Source organism: Meles meles, chromosome 8, assembly GCF_922984935.1.
Source record: "Meles meles chromosome 8, mMelMel3.1 paternal haplotype, whole genome shotgun sequence".
Lineage (NCBI taxonomy): Eukaryota > Metazoa > Chordata > Mammalia > Carnivora > Mustelidae > Meles > Meles meles.
Genome location: NC_060073.1, coordinates 117611486 through 117628009, shown reverse-complemented (window position 1 = coordinate 117628009; position 16524 = coordinate 117611486).

Genomic DNA, 16524 nt, shown 5'->3' with positions numbered 1-16524 from the left:
AGAGAAAATCTTCCTTTCTTACTTTTGGTATTTTCTTCACCTACTTCATATAATATACTTATCTAAGTTATGTACGAACAGCTCTTCTCCTGCTAAGGATTACTGCTGTGTTCTTCTGAGGGGGGCAGACTGTGAATTCATTTCTTTTTTTTTTTCTTTTAAAGATTTACTTATTTATTCATGAGAGACAGAGAGAGGCAGAGGCAGAGGGAGAAGCAGACTCCCCGCTGAGCAGGGGGCCCCATGCGGAACTCGATCCTAGGACCCCAGGATCATGGCCTGAGCCGGAAGCAGACGCTTCACCATCTGAGCCCCCCAGGCGCCCCTGTGAATTCATTTCTGCATTGAGCGCTAAAATAGCAACAAGCACAGAGTGTTCTAGTGACAGGTGGGACATGCAGATGCTTGGGGTGTGTGCCTCTGTGTCCAAGATGTGATGCTTGAGGATCAGTACAGGATGAGACGTGAGTCGGAAACCAAGAGGGTGTGTAAAAGGAGACAGAGAGACAAATGGGAGTGACTATTCTTGGGGGAAAAGTACACACACACACACACACACACACACACACACACATGCTACAGGGAAACTGGGGGAATTGCCGTGGGTGAAGAATCTGGAAGAAGCATTCTGAGAATGGCAAGTAGTTCAGTGTGAATGGAGCGATAGGGGCGGTAGGAGGGAGCAGCAGAAGTTGAGTGTAAAGAGCCTTATGGAGCGAGTGAGTGGCTCTTGGACTCTGTCCGAGGTCCACACTTGCAGAGAAGTCTAGAAAGAGAGATCAAGGGGGCTTGGGATTCTCACTGATCTCAGGGAGGGCGTCGACCTTTTGGGTGCCCCTTATTTGAGATGCTGTTACACAAGAGTCTTGGAGCCCAGGAACCTCCTACCTTAATTTTAATTTGGGTAAATACTCTGATTTCCAAATGTAATATAGTTAATGCTTTTTACTTGTTCTTAAGTTTTCTAGTTTAAAAAAATACTGAATTTGCTCCGATTAACCTAAAAAGCAGCCTTCTGCTGATCTATGGGTGGGAAAATGGACTGTGGTGCTCGTGCCTGCATAGCGGGCAACCTGGGGAGGCTGGTCGAGTCAGCTCCCTGTGGGTAACTTAGGGGAGACTGCTGAATGCCACTGGGTGTCACTAGGAGCGTCTCCCCCTTCCTTACCATTGAGTTATAGTAGAAGCAATTAGTCCCTTTCCTTAAACATCACTATAGCTTACAGCCACGGAAAGCAATGATGACAATAATTTTCATGAAAGGATGAGTGATGGACTCTGATCAAGACTGTAAGATTGCATTTGGGCGCATAGTTTAGTTGCTAAACTTTGACCCCTGAGGAATGCATTGTAATTTGGGGATGATGGCCAGAGTTGTATAAATTCCGTCTGGCAGCTCCAGGAAGGATGCATCACTCAGAATAGAGTCAGAAGGTGAAGTTCTTTGTCCCTGTACAGGGAGAAGACTGATCCATGAACCAGTATGATTGTAGTCAAACAGGAAAGACGAACAGATGCGGAAAACCGCATTCACGGTAGTGATTAGGCGAATAGTTACACTCGCAGCTGAGTCTGCAAATCTCAAGGCACAGTTACAGAGAGCGTGCTTCAAGGACTTTCAACAATAGCTGCTTCTACTGAACCAGAAGAGTTTTTCAGAACCAAGTGCTTCCTAGCACTCGCTCCTGAGTTCATTTTTGTGTTCTGCCCAAATCTGCTTTGGGCATATTTATTTAGTGAAACTTGATCTCTTGCCTATATTTGACTCTTCCTATGAATAAAAATGTAAATCATTCTAATTAGGTAATTTAATCACCATATATTAGAATTACGTAGCTTCTGAGAACCCTAGATTTTTCCATATATTCCCAATCATCCTATCTTATGCTAGACTTTATCAGACCAGACCTTCTTTCCCCAGTGTAATAGAGAAGTTTGCATGTTATGACTGTCGTCTGTGTGGACGTGTGTTTCTAATAAAACACTTTTTGTTTCTTAGTGGATTCAGTTATCCTGAAGCTCATGCTCATTCCTGAGTCTGGTTCATGCTCGTCATTGACACTCGTTTGCAGGAGAACCGAGAAGCCGATTGTTCATTGTTGACAGCGAGTATCTAGAATTTTATACTTTTTAAAGCTGGATCTGGATCTTCCTTATGAATGAAAATGCCCACAGTAATGAGGGTGTTCATACTGTAGTTATTAAGGGCAAGACTTTGGTGCCCGACTGCCTCTCATCGAGTTCTGACCTAGACTGGCTCTCTGCACTTGAGCAAGTCCCTTAACGTACATTGACCTGAGTTTCCATATTGAGATAATGAAAACAAAAAGTAGGACCTTTCATGATTGTTGTGAGATTTGAACAAACCAGTGCACACTGACTAGGATGACGCTTGCATACCCTGTGTGTGCTCCCTTCTCTGACAGTAAGAGGACTTTCCTGGGGCCCTTCACATTAGCAGTGCTTGAGGAAAAAACAGAACACGGAGCTCATCTATGAGCATTAATAAATGAAGGTACTGTTTGTAGGATCAGCTCGTAATTGGTCTCGAGGAACTATAACCGTTACTGTGAGCTGTCTTACATTTCTAACTTTGTTACAGAATATTATGTTGTTTTCATAAATATAGGCTAGGACGTGGAGCCAGAAACAGGGAGTGGTGAGAAGCATATGAAATAGTCACCTGTCCCTGGAAAGAGAGAAACAAAACCTGTAGGTTTTCTAGTTTTGACCAATAGTTCAGGAAGCTCTTCTTTGCAAGTGTATGGGGCCAGGCTTGGAACCCTTCAAATTAAAGAAAGTGCCTATCTTCAAGGAGCTTATAGGTATTAAAAATAAAAGTAAACAAAGTATACATGCGCTGCACGTACATTCATACACATATAAAATAGGTAAAATTGAGAATTCCAAAGGGAAGGTTGTCTCTTTTTTAGACCTAGTGTTTCTGAAAGATCGTTCCGTTTATGGCGTGTGTGTTTGTGTGTGTATATGTGTGTATCTATTTTCTGGAGAAGTAGATTTGAAACGTGGATCCAAAGTTGAGAAGTTTCACCATGCTCTGTACCTGGTCAAGTGTAGTAGTGATTCCTGTTGTGTGAAGAGACACAGAAATGTTTTCTCAGTCAGTAATCCATACATGACAGAAAATAGGTAGTGACCGAGTCATCAAACAATGATGTGTCAAGGATTGTTTTGTGACTCATTTATAATTAGAAAACCATAGTATCTTATTTCTCCCCAACCTGTTCCAATGTATTCTGTTCTCTTGTAGCTATAAAGTAGTTGGAACAGGATGTTTATCCCTCTTTCATGAGTGATCTGTGGTCATTCCGGGGTAAATTTCATAGAATCCCTTCCACCGAGTGAGGAGAAGGGGACTGACAGAGAGCTGTGGTAAATGCCTAGCACTTCCTGACAAGGCGGAAGGTAGAATTTTGTTCAGTTAGAGTTTGTTAGAAAATTCTGCTGTGAAAGTAGTTTTATTTTCAAGGTCTTGGGTCATTATGAACCAGACATACTAGTTACCACAAGCTGTCGGGGGATCTAGCAAAACTTTCCACGTAGTGATGAAAACAGCGATGGCAGGCACAGGCCCCTCGGTGTGAATTCCTGAGTGTTCTGGGCCATGTTTCCTGGAGATTGTGCGATAACTGGTCCCTGGTTAGCTTTGAGGGGATTATAGGAACATAGCTTTACTGGAGTGCTTCCCACTGACTCGGGCTTTGAGAACCCTTTTCCTTAGGCCAAGAGTGATCAAATTCAGTCATCAGGAATGATCGCACTCACTTTCCTTAACCATCATCCTAAGTTTTGCAATTATTTTTCATAATTCTCCCACCAGGGATTGAATTATTTCTCGATAAATAAAATGAATCAGTCAGATACATAGACTTCCTCTCCAGAGGCTTCATTCTGAGGTACTGATGTTGGGGCAAAAATTTTTACACTAATTGTCAAAAATGAGCATTTTCATTGGATTTGTTCCGGAATTCAGAACAGGGCTATCTGCCAGCTGCAGAGACTAATATCTTATGCTGCCTCTGTGTGAGTTCGTATAGCAGAGTTCTGTAGGAGGATATGGGGTCATAGTGCAGGCAAAGAGAAGAGAGTAAAAATAAAACATTGCCATACCATCTGTGCGCCTCCGTGCCTGGTCCAAGCAGGTAATACTCATATTTAATCTTTGCAACAGTCCTCAATGTTGATAATTGCATGTTTTTATTTATTTTTTCCCAAAATGGCACACTGCATTTCAGAAAACAGACGCTCTTCGGTTACGCGGACAGAGAGGGGCGCGCGTCTTGTGCGCGCCCGGATCGCGTCTCTCCGGGCTCCTCTGGCCGGGAGCCGCACTGCAGAGCGCCGGCGTGACCGTGCGACGGCTCGGCCGGTGGCGTCAGAGCAGAAATAATGTATGTCATGTCCGAGCAGAAGCTCGAGGAGCCAGCCTGCGGCTGCCGGCTTTGCTCCACCAGAGAACGAGGTGTTCAAAGCAGACGCGCCGCAGGCCGGGGCTCGGGGCGAAGCGACGGGGACCGAGCCGCCCGCGACTCGCCGCACGCGCGGAAGCTGCCCCGCAAGTGACCCTTCCTTGCCGGCCGCGGGCACGGTGGCCGCTTGTTGCCGCCGCGGGGCCTCCCGGACCGACGCTGGACCAGAGACAGGACAGTCGCTCAGCGGAATCCCAGAGCTCTGGGGTGCGCTGCGGCGTCCTTCCTAGACGGGGTCTGAGGGTCGCCGTCTGAGCCCGGAGCCCCTCGCAGGCCCGTCCTGCCCGGCCGAGCACCCGGTGCTGGAACGCGCAGAAACTCCGGTTTCTGTCGCTCTTCCCTGTTCTCCTTTATTTATTACCATAGGCAGGTGAACAACAGACAATCACACTCGTCTCTCTCTCGTCGGGAAGTCTTTACGGTGCTCCCGGCCCAGCTTATGACAGCCGTGCTCCACAGCGCGTGTCCCGACCCCGCACGCCCTGCAGCGTGGGAGCAGAGCGCGCCCTGGGAGCCAGTGCGGGAGCAGAGCGAGCCCTGGGAGCACAGAGAGTGTGGGGAGCACGGGGAGCACAGAGAGCATGGGGGAGCATGGGGAGCAGAGCGAGCATGGGGAGCACGGAGAGCACCGCGAGCACAGGGAGCACGGGGAGCACAGCGAGCAGAGAGAGCATGGGGAGCACTGTCTGCACGCGCGCACCCGTTCTGGTGCTCAGGCTTAGCCACGTGCTCTCCAGTCCACAAGGCTCTCCCTTCTCCAACGTGCTTTAAACGCATTTTGACTTTCTAATCCATGAATGAGAAAAAACCCACATTCAGTGGGACCAGAGTGGTGTTCTTACCACATGCGGGAATGAATGCAGGCCCTTACAGATGTCCCCAAGGAAGTCATGTTCCAAGAAAGACTGTTCAACAACTTCTCTCCTGTGTTCTAAAACGTCCAGAACGGCCAACTTCTCATGGGCCGATGGCCTTGTAATGTTGTTGTTTGGCAATGGCTGGGTGAAGTTTCTGGCAGAAAGCAACCGAGGGACTTTATTCAAGGACTGGACAGCCTGGTCCTCATCAGTGGTCTAAGTGTGCAGGCATTTCCCTTGTAGGAAATATTTTCACTCAAAAACAAATCACGAGAACATTCTTAAGGATAAAAACAGCAGCAAAAAAAGATACTGGCTCAGTTTTTGGTCAAACTTTTTATATAGTCCCAAAAAGCCAAATGAAAATCATAATGGTTTTAAAAATTGTTTTTAGTTGAATATCCAGTTTAATTTAACTGATGTTTTTTATTTTGTTTTCTGTATTATCTCTGTGTGTGATTTTTAAAAAGATTTTCATTTATTTGAGTGAGAACAAGAGAGATCACAGAGGGAGAGGGAGAAGCAGACTCCCTGCTGATGTGGGGCTTGACCCCAGCCCTCTAAGATCATGACCTGAGCCAAAGGCAGACACTTCACTGACTGAGCCACCCAGGTGCCTTGTGTGTGTGATTTTTTTTTTTTTTTGAAGTAATTCTGTGTTAAGGAAGGTACTAACAATGGCATTTATTTCTAGGGTAAGCATGTATGCTTTTCTTATAATTTTGAAAGATTCTTTCTTTTTGAAGAGTGAGGTTATAAGATTTGATAACATTAAATTAAAAGATAATTTATTCTTGTGTATTTACCCCAGAGAGACAAATGTGGTGATCCAAAGGGACAGCTGCACCCCAATGTTTAGAGCAGCGATGTCCACAATAACCAAACTATGGAAAGAACAGAGATGCCCATCAAGAGATGAACGGATGAAGAAGATGTGGTGTATGTATACGGTGGAATATTACTCAGCCATCCGAAAGGATGAAATCTCGCCGTTTGCAACGATGTGGATAGGACTAGAGAGTGTTATGCTAAGCGAAATGCATCAGTCAGATAAAGACAGCTATCATATGAGCTCTCTGATATGTGGAATTTAAGAAACAAAACAGAGGGTCATAGGGGAAGAGAGGGAAAAAATGAAACAATGAAACCAGAGAGGGAGACAAACCATGAGAGGCTCTTAATCTCAGGAAACAAACTGAGGGTTCCTGGAGAGGAGGGCTGGGGTGACTGGGTGATGAGCATTGCAGGTGCATGTGATGTCACGAGCCCTGGGTGTGATGTGAGACATGAATCTCTGACCTCTATCTGTGAAACTAATAATACATTATATGTTAATTAATTTGATTCAAATAAAAACAACTTATCTTAATTATAGGGTAAATGAATAAGGAAATGTCTATTTCGAATTCATGTGACTCAGAATCCTTATAATCACTGCTAACATGATGATGATTTTGTTCTTATCTCATAATAATTACCTGAGGCTGCCCTTTCCTTTCGAGTATTTAAGCGAACCTGGTGTGATTGCATATAGAGGCAAAAGAAAGGATATATGTTATTAGTGTCAATCTTGGCTAGTAATTTTCTCATTGGTTTTACTCTGTAACAATGTCCCAAATCCATTGCTTTTTTTATATTCATGATAGTAATTGCAATAAACTTAAAGCTCCCGAGAGTTCTTGCTGAGAAACTTGTGGAAAGATCTCAACTGAGATACAAGGCTGTTAAGATTGAATTCTTTTCATTTCTTCCAGTTCAGCTCTTTATATGCTCAGACTCTGTTCTTACTGTCGGATTAATTGGCACAACAACATCCTTAATATAAACTGCAGATATGGTGACGTGGTGTCAGTTGAACCAAACTCCCTACAGAAAACAGCCATAAAATCTGGGGGAAATGCTGTATGCTTAGAAGTTGCTAAGAGAGTAAGTTTTCATCAGGAGGAAAAAAAAATTGCAACTACATGGGACGTTACATGTTAACTTATTATAGTCATCACTTTGCAGGGTATATGTGTGTCAAATCATTTCCTTTACCCCTAAAGTGAATACAATGTTATGTATCAGTTATATCTCAGTGTTTAAAAATCTGGGGGGAAAATAACACACACACACACACACACACACACACACACACACACTCACACACACACACACACCCCAATCCAACACCATAGGCAAGATATGAATGTGGATGGAAACTGAAGTGAAGTGGGCATTTGAAAGAAAGAAAAACAAGGAACTTAACTCCTTATGCAGCTTTTAGCCTGAAGGTACATTCCAGTTAGCACCAAGAAGGCCAACTGAAAGGCCCTTGGAAATCTATAGTCTTCTTGGTTTGGAGAACCAGAGAGTAAGTTTAGAGACAACCGCGGTGACTGGAATTTTAGACTACACCCCGGAAAGGATCCCACCAGAGGGGACCACCCCAGATTCTATGTAGGAACTATTCCCTGAACCTTGACCTACGCATGTGCTGTGCAGATTGTCCGCAGCTCAGCTGAGGCGAAAAGAATTAAGAGAACATGTGAGCTGCCACCCACCATGGATGGGGGCTTTTGCCATTTTACCTCAGCCCTGTTAACTGCCTGCTATAAAAAAATAAAGCGCTCTTTGGGGAAACAAAAAAAAATTCAGAATTTTCTACAACAAATAATTCACAGTGTCCATGGTATAATTCAGAATTGCATGCCATATAAACAAATAAGAAAACATGTTTTCTCTAGGGGAGAGGCAAATGTTGGAAAATTAGAGATAGTCTAGATATTAGAATTAGCAAATGAATATTTTAAAGCTGTTTTGTATTTATGCTCAAGGATATTTCTTTTTTTTTTAATTTTTCAAAGGTTTTATTTATTTATTAGAGAGCGTGAAAGGGTGGAGGGTCCGTGGGGGAAGCAGGCTCCCCGCTGAGCAGAGAGCCAGGTGAGCAGAGATCCCAGTACCCTGGGATCATAGCTTGAGCCAAAGGGAGATGCTTAAAGAACTGAGTTACCCAGGCACCCCTAGGATTTTTTTTTTTAATCAAAGGTAAAATTGGATATTTCTTAATAAAAGTAGGGTCAGTATCCTTGGAAGACATATCACTCCTCATAAGGTCACACACACAATGTGCACCAATAGTCTCTGGTTCAGGCTGTGTGCGAACATTCCAGTAGTCTCTTGCCCATTGGATAAGTAATGTGTGACAATACAAATTCCTGTTTATGCTGAGAGGAAAGATTCCATAGCAGTCATCCTCCTGCATTCTGCAAGAGAACGTTCTCACAGCAGGTCAGATCTCCTATATCTTCTTCAGACGGTACATAGCAGTGGGCAGGCGTCTCTCCCATGATGAGAGCCTTCCGTCAACTGCTCGGCCCAGAGACACAAAGTATCATAGGATTTTAGAGCAAAGTCTTACAACGAAGGTTATTTGAATGAACAACTTTTGCAAGGACTGTAGAAGGAAACCTTAAGAAATGAAGATGGACTTTGTGAAATTGTGTAATTTCCTGCATAGTTGCATGTAAATGCTGAGATCCGTCTTCAGAGAAAAGCAGGGCATTTTGCATCTAATGTTATGACTTACTACTGCAAAGTTTCTGTTCTGTATTTAGATTTAGATATTGAAGGGTATAATGAGAAAATCCATTTGCTCTCTTTTAAGGAAGACCATTCAGATACACAGATAAATACATAATTATCATAAGGGAAGATCACAATGTTATGAAATACCACATACATTTTCCAGGCATTTATTTTCTGAACAAAGAGCAAGAAGAAGGAGAAAAGCAGAAGGAAGGTTGAGCACGTTCAGGTACACTGCTTGTTCCATAAGTTCTAGAACTTTGTTCATGCTGGCAGGGCCCAGCCAAGCCCAGAGCCAAAGCCCTTTACTACAGGGAGCTGTTAGGATTTGCTGCTACTTCTCCCAGGCGCCCTGTATCAGAATTCCTGGGAGGAGGGCTTCTGAACATTGATAGTTTCCATGAGTATTTCCAGCTGATCTCAACTCAGTGCCATGGTTTAGAACCATCACTCTAGGAGTTCTGTGAGCATATACTCAATTTCACTTGGTTGTAGGTATAAGAGTTAGGTAACGTGGGATCTCCGTCTTGTTCTCTTTCTGTAACATGTACATCACTGTTCTGTCTGTCTGTTTGTAATAGCCATCACAAGTAGCAGGCACTCCCATATTTTTAGTGGGATTTAAAATACCACTGCAAGAGCACTGTACTTCAAGTAGGTGAATGGTGAAGTGATCATTCACATATCTCAGAAGAAGGGCCACAGGCTGAGCTAGGAAGCATTCCATACTGCTGCCCCCAGAATCTAGCCCCATGTTTAAGGTTTTAGATTCATCATAGTTTAATTTAGATTAATCAGGTTAAGTTTTCTGCCATCCACTCACTCTTCACCAAATTCTTTTTTCATGTTTGAATTGGTCATTTTTCAACATTGCACAAAAAGGAAATTCTTGACTAACATATCATTCAGCTTATCATTCCCCAGAATAAGGAAATGCAAATGCCACTAAACCTCTGAATGAATGATAGCTAAATATCTGCAACCTTAATCAAAATCCTACCAGAGATTGTTTATGTCTCCAGTTTCCCTCTTTCTCACTGCCTGGCCACTTGGCTCTCATAGGTCTTTGTAGTCTGCAGAATCGGTTGGTAAATCTTCCAAAATTAAGTTCTTAATGCTGGAGAATGAACTCTGAGACAGTGGGACATGTTTCGGGCTGTGTGGGAAGAGCTATTCAATCTAAACCCTATCAGGGTGTCGTGCATAAATAATGAAACTTGGAACACTGGAAAAATAAAATAAAAAATCTAAACCCTATCTAAACTCAACCTTTTTAATTCAGTCACTTAAATGTGAGACTCTTTAGCCATAGCATTTCTCTCTTGTGTGATGGTAAGAGTGTAGAAGTGTTAGCAGTTGACTTCTTTCTTGATTTATTGTGATTTGTGGAGCATAGAAGAGAAAATGCTGATGAAAATGTTGGCGCATGCCTCTTGCCCGTTAGCTACTTTGACTTTTTAATAATCTATGCAGATGTACACTTGGGCTGAAGGAGATCTCATAAACACCATTCTGATGAAAATTTACTCGTTTTATGCATTTCTGAGTAAAGCTTACCACAGTGATCCATTAGATTGCTTAAAGGTTTAGCCTTTTGTAGAACATAAGAAATAGTTTTGCTTTCAGAATGAGGTGCATTTCTTTTGTGTGTGTTGTGGGAGCTGAACAGATTTCAGGATTAATTATTTACAAGCCATTTATGAGTTGGGATTTCCAAATTTCAAAGCAAAGACTTAGGAAATATAAGTGTATCAATTACTTCATGTTATTTTGATGTTTTCACAAGAGGAACGTTATCATTCAAAGCATGTTGTTTTCCTATTTATGATACTCTTCAATATCGTGAAAGATGATGTCAGCTCACTATAAAGAAGTAATTGCAACTTTATTTCCTTTCAATGGGAGCACCAAAGCTTCTTTTAACATCAGCCTATCAGTCTGTACAATTAATACAAGTTCAACTTGGTTTAGTATTCCGCTGAGAAAGGAAAATGGTGTTTGGAATGCTATTGCTCAATATCTTTTGACTTAAAAAATATGTTTCTAATTTGGTAAAAGCCAATGATCCAACCTTAGTGATTATTTTCATTCCATATACTGTAATGTCTTCATCATGATTTTTTCCAATTTAAAAGTGAATCTTGAGGTGATGTATTTTTATGCTTTGTGTGTTTTGAACAAAGATTTTAAGCCATTTATAAATCACTGATAAATCTATAAACAGATCATTGCAGTCAGCTGCATTTATTAAAAGCAAAGGGTTTGAATTCTGGGGAGTTCTGATATCTTTTTATTAACAGAGAGAAAGCCTGTTTATAGACTTAATCACCTGTGTTTAATGAAAATAGTAAGTCACTTTGTACTTAATACTCTTCAGGGGAAGGAAGGTGCCAGTTAAGCACGCTCACCAGTGTGGGTGGGTGGTGAGTCGGTGGCACTTTCCAGTCAGTCTCACCTTCCATTAAGTCTGTGTTGGAATGAGGGTAGAGAGCAGCAGATAAAAACACCTTTGGACAGCTTACACTTTCAAAGGAAAGATGTACAGAAAACAGGAAAGATGCTTTTCTTGGTTGAGTTCTGGTTCCTCCGACTTTGGAGATTCATTTCTTCCTTAATCACACAACTGTAAAGTGCCTGGACCAATGGTAAAGTTTTTATAATGAAAACATGGTAGAAGGACAGTCCTAGGGATTGACTCAAAAGGAAGCTTGGTCCTGAATGGCGACCATTTTTCATCTGGCATAGAATCATCTGAATGTTTCAGCACCAAAGGGCAGACTGGGGAGTAGGAATCCGACTGGCATCTTTGTGTCACCAGAACTGCCTGCTGTACTCTTTATCGTCAGTGGAAAGGCTAGGCTATAGAGTTCTTTCCAAGAAATACTTTTTCTGCATTATTTCATACGTATAAAATTATGCAAGTTTTAGATGTGACATTTGCATACAAATTGACCAGTGTGAACACACCAGCGGGAAGTGGGGCAGGGGGGCATTGATACACACACACACGTACATGTATATGTGAATAGTATACATGAGTATTGAGCAAATGAACACTTCTTCCGATACCAAGCTGAAGTGCGAGGAACCGGAGTTACATAGCGTCACTGTAATATGAGTGTGACCGTGTAGAACACCGCTGAGTGACGATCTTGTGGTCACTTCTTAGAGTGCCCTTCCCTCCCGTCTCCTGGAAATAATTTTTTAACTCTTACTGTAATTTCATATTGCCAACGAAAACATTACTTAGCTATTTAGAAAGGCAGACCGAATTTGAAGACAGGTGCCTGAACCAAGGAGAAGAGAGTTAGCATCACCGAAGACCAAGACTTTAGACATGGGAGCCCTTCTGCCTCCCGGCAGCCTTGTGCCTATTGGCTGTGGCGTCCCCGCTTTCCTTTCTCTTGAGCTTCTCCAGCACTGTTCCCCTGTATTTCTCATCTTCCTTTATCTCCTTGCTCTAACTGTATCATCATCGCCACATGCTTCTAGCTGTGGCATGGCAGCTTCATCTTGGTACCTAGGAATGTCCTTGGTATGTGGCTCAGTTTTAGTATTCTTCATCTTTAGCAGATTTCTGATTATACCTGATCTCAAAAAAAAAAAGAAAGAAAGAAAGAAAAATCCTTATGATGGGGATGGTGTTGGTGGTGATGATGAAGGTGGAAGAGACCCTGATGACCAAACAGTAATGACTTAAATGACCAAACAGTAATGACTTATATGACCAAACAGTAATGACTTATATGCAAGATTTCACTTTAAGAACAATTCCGTGAGGCTGGCATCATTGTATCATTTTTCAGAAGATAAAACAAAACATGAGATGGCTTAAATAAATTTCCCCAAGTTGTGTAGTTCACAGAGGTTGAAAGCGCGACTTGACCTTAGTCTCGCAGTCCTGTACTCTTGCCCTCCCGTCCTCCTCCCTCAGCAGAATTTACTGAGTGAAAACTGTATCAGGCATGTGCAGTATGTTTCATATGGTACCTTTGTGCGTGAATGGCCTTTGTGAATATGCCCGTGATAAGTGGACCATTTTCATCTCTCTCTTTGGTCAAGAGAGGAGATTATGCTTTCAGGGATTGAATTTTCCCTCTATAGTATTGCCCGTTTGTGACACTGGCGCAGAGTGGAGCTTGCTCGGACATTGCTGGAAGGACCGTCCACCTGCGTGCCTCCTGGCTCCAGACGACTGCCTTATGGGAAACGCTCTCGGTCCTTGTGTTTCAGTGATGCCGAGACTTTAGAATCAGAGGTACAACAATGCATGATGAATTCAGTAAGTCAAGAGACGTAACAGATAATTATGATTAACACACACACTGACATGTATTACATATACCAGTGTGTGTATGTGTACGTGTGCATCTGTGTAAAAACACACCCACACACTCTTCAAGTGTGACCTGAGCCACTAACTGTTCAACTGTTTTTGATTGTTTAGATTTTCTTTCATTTAAAAAATGTCTTGCTTGAAACAAAATGTCTCGCTTGCCTGGCATGCATTATATATGAACGTTTTTTGGCAGTTTATGGTGACGATCAGTAACACATACAAATCAGCTGCAATACATCAGCGTTGCTTTAAAAAAGCACGGATGAGAATTGATTGAAATTTACAAAAAGAAAACGTTCACATCGGATTCGAATCGGAATATAGTTCAAGGGAAAGATAATGTCAATTTTTGGTAGGAGGATATGGGTAGGAAGAAATCACGCAAGAAATCTCTCTCCCCACTCCCCCTGTATTCAAGAGTAAAGCGTGAAACCTTTGGCTCGCATTACAAACAGACTCCACTGTAACACCTACCCAATTTCCTGGAACCAGTTTCCTCTATAAATAAGAGCTCACCCCACTGACCCTATTATGGGGAAAGGAAAAGAGAATAGCCAAGTGTATTTATTCCAGGCAGCTAGGCTATAGACTTCCAGAAAGCATGCCTAACAAATGTCATTCCCCAGAGAATTCAACCCTCACTACCCTAGTGTTCTGGCTCAGTAGATATCACTCTCTCTCCCTCCCCCTCTCCCTTTGTCCCTCTCCCTTTCCTTCTCTTTCTCTGTCTCTTCCTCTCCCACAAGCCACCGTGAATGTCTGTGTGTCCACACAGAAATATGTCCTGTGTTGCGTTTATTTGACAATGATTCTTGATCCATCACGGCTGTAACGGGACTCTCAGGATAACTATTCTCATCTGTCCTCCACATAGAGATTCTTAAGTTTTTTCTGTACCTTCACACTAACAAGTGAAGAATGAGAGAGAGAGAGGGAGCCGGAGGGAGAGAAAAAGGGATGATGAGAGAGCCTAAACGGTGATCCACACGTGTGTGATTGATGTATTATTACATGTTCTGTGCATCTGGATGTCCTTTAAAACTCACTTAAGATCTAACTAAATTCCTGGTTTGAAGATTATGTTACATGCTGGAGAAACCGTAAGTAGTAAATACCATTTCAGTGGAAATTCTTGTTTAATAAAACTTGTTTTAAGTCCCAGTAGGAGACCGACTTATTCCGATAAATATTTGCTGCAACACAGGCCCAGTGCAATGAGAAAATTTAACCATGTTCTTGAATATATTATGTTCACTTCTCTGCCCCCCAAACTCGGATTCTTTTCAGCACACAACCTGATTTTAAAAATGGAGTAAATAGGCCACCTGGGTGGCTCATTGGGTTGGGTGTCTGCCTTCAGCTCAGGATTGAGCCCCGTGTCTCCCCTCCCTGCTCAGCGGGGAGTCTGTTTCTCTCTCTCTCTCTGCACCCCCCCATGCCAGGTGCTCTCTCTCAAGTAAATAAAATCTTAAAAAATGATAAAAATCTTAAAAAAAATAAAAATGGAAAAAATACATATATAACTTTTAATAAAGATGTTAGTAGGATATAATGTTCTGGTGGCAGAAGATATTTTCTTCTGATTTAAAAATTATTTCCCCAGTGGCTGTGTGTTGCGGAGGTTAAAAATGTGAGCCGTGGTGTCGGGATGATCTGAGGTTATAGCTTGCCCTATGGTCTTCAGCAGATTTCCCAACCACACTACACTCCCCTCTCCACCTTTGTAAAATGGGGATAATAATCACATGTAGCACATCGGCTTATAAGAGGAATTACTGTTACCTTTGTTAGCATCATTTCCCTGAGCAATTATCATAGACTTACAAGGTTTTATCCTTGCCAGCGTAGTATTAGGTCCATTCTTATCACTCCTCTGTTACAATGTAACAGTTGAAACTTGGAAAGACCCTGTGACTTTTCTGAGGGCACAAAGCTAATAAATGTGGACTTGCGGTGTAGACTCAAGGAGTCTCTCTCACCGCAGAGCTGCTTTTCTCTCACCCGCCGGGATGACCTCCGTCCCGAGGTCTCGCGTGTGGGCACAGGGCTTGCTGTTTGCTGGGGGCTCAGAAGATGCTCATGGTAATGACTTGAAGCCATTCGGCCACCATCGTCTGGTGTCTGTTATTGCTCACGCGGAGTTCTCTTTCAGTGATTTTGTTAATTCATTCCATAAGTGTGGATTGAGTGCCTGCTGTATGCCAAGTGTTTTTCTTGATTCAGCCAAGACAGAAGCTGATAAAGCCGAACTCCGCTGCCTAGAGCTCATGTTCACTCTTGTGGTGGGGGAGACACACAGAAGTAAGGCAGGTTGCATGGATAGTGTAGTAGATGATGATAAATAATAAAGGAAATATAAGGGATATAAATAATTAGAAAAATTATGCAGGATAGTGGAGTAGGCTCAGGGTACCTAATTTCACACGCTATGGACCGCTCTTAATCATGGGCATGAGTTCTTACGCATCTTTGTTCCGTCATTCAGGAGAGCAGTAGTGATTCCCAATTACTATTCCTGTAATTACCCAAGTGAAAACCTTGACAAATTTAACCAATGGTGTGGGGATCTATTTTTTTTTTTTTTTTAGATGAGAATGTGCTTCAGACATTGTATGATGCTGCTCAGACCATCCGGTGGGAGCAACACTCCGTCCCCCCTGCATGTTAATCACGTATGTTTCTGAAACATACACATGGCATATCCTGTGTTGAATACGCATTGAATCCAGTATCACATTTGGAATGGAATTTGGGTAGAAGAACCCTAGGAAAACCAGAAACTTTAGGAAAAGCTGAATATGATGGACATAGAAAGAAGTATGTAAAAGCAGTGTTTGAGTAGAAGCTGATACCCTGCATTGCATGTATGTTCAGCAAGATTGGTAATTTAACTGGTAATATAGTATAATGTATTCCCGTGGGTGACTCCATGCTGTCCCTGCACCAAATCAGACTTCTGGGTTTCATGACTTGCTGCTTTTTATAGTAGCTGTTTTATTAATATAACTTGGAAAGTATTCCCCTAGGGGGTCAGCTTCTCTCAACTCATGCCATGACTTGCACAGGTAATTTCTTTCAGAGGTAGTAGATTTCTTTTTCTCTAAAATTGTCTGTTAGAGAAGAAGTAAAACTGAATACTTCTATGGGGAATGTGAGAAGCGAGACAGAAAGTTAGACCCCAGAGGGGACTGTGGCTCCAACAACTGACATTATGGTATCCGTATTCCTTTTCTTTCCTGCCACCAAGTTTCAGCTTCTGCCCCAGCCG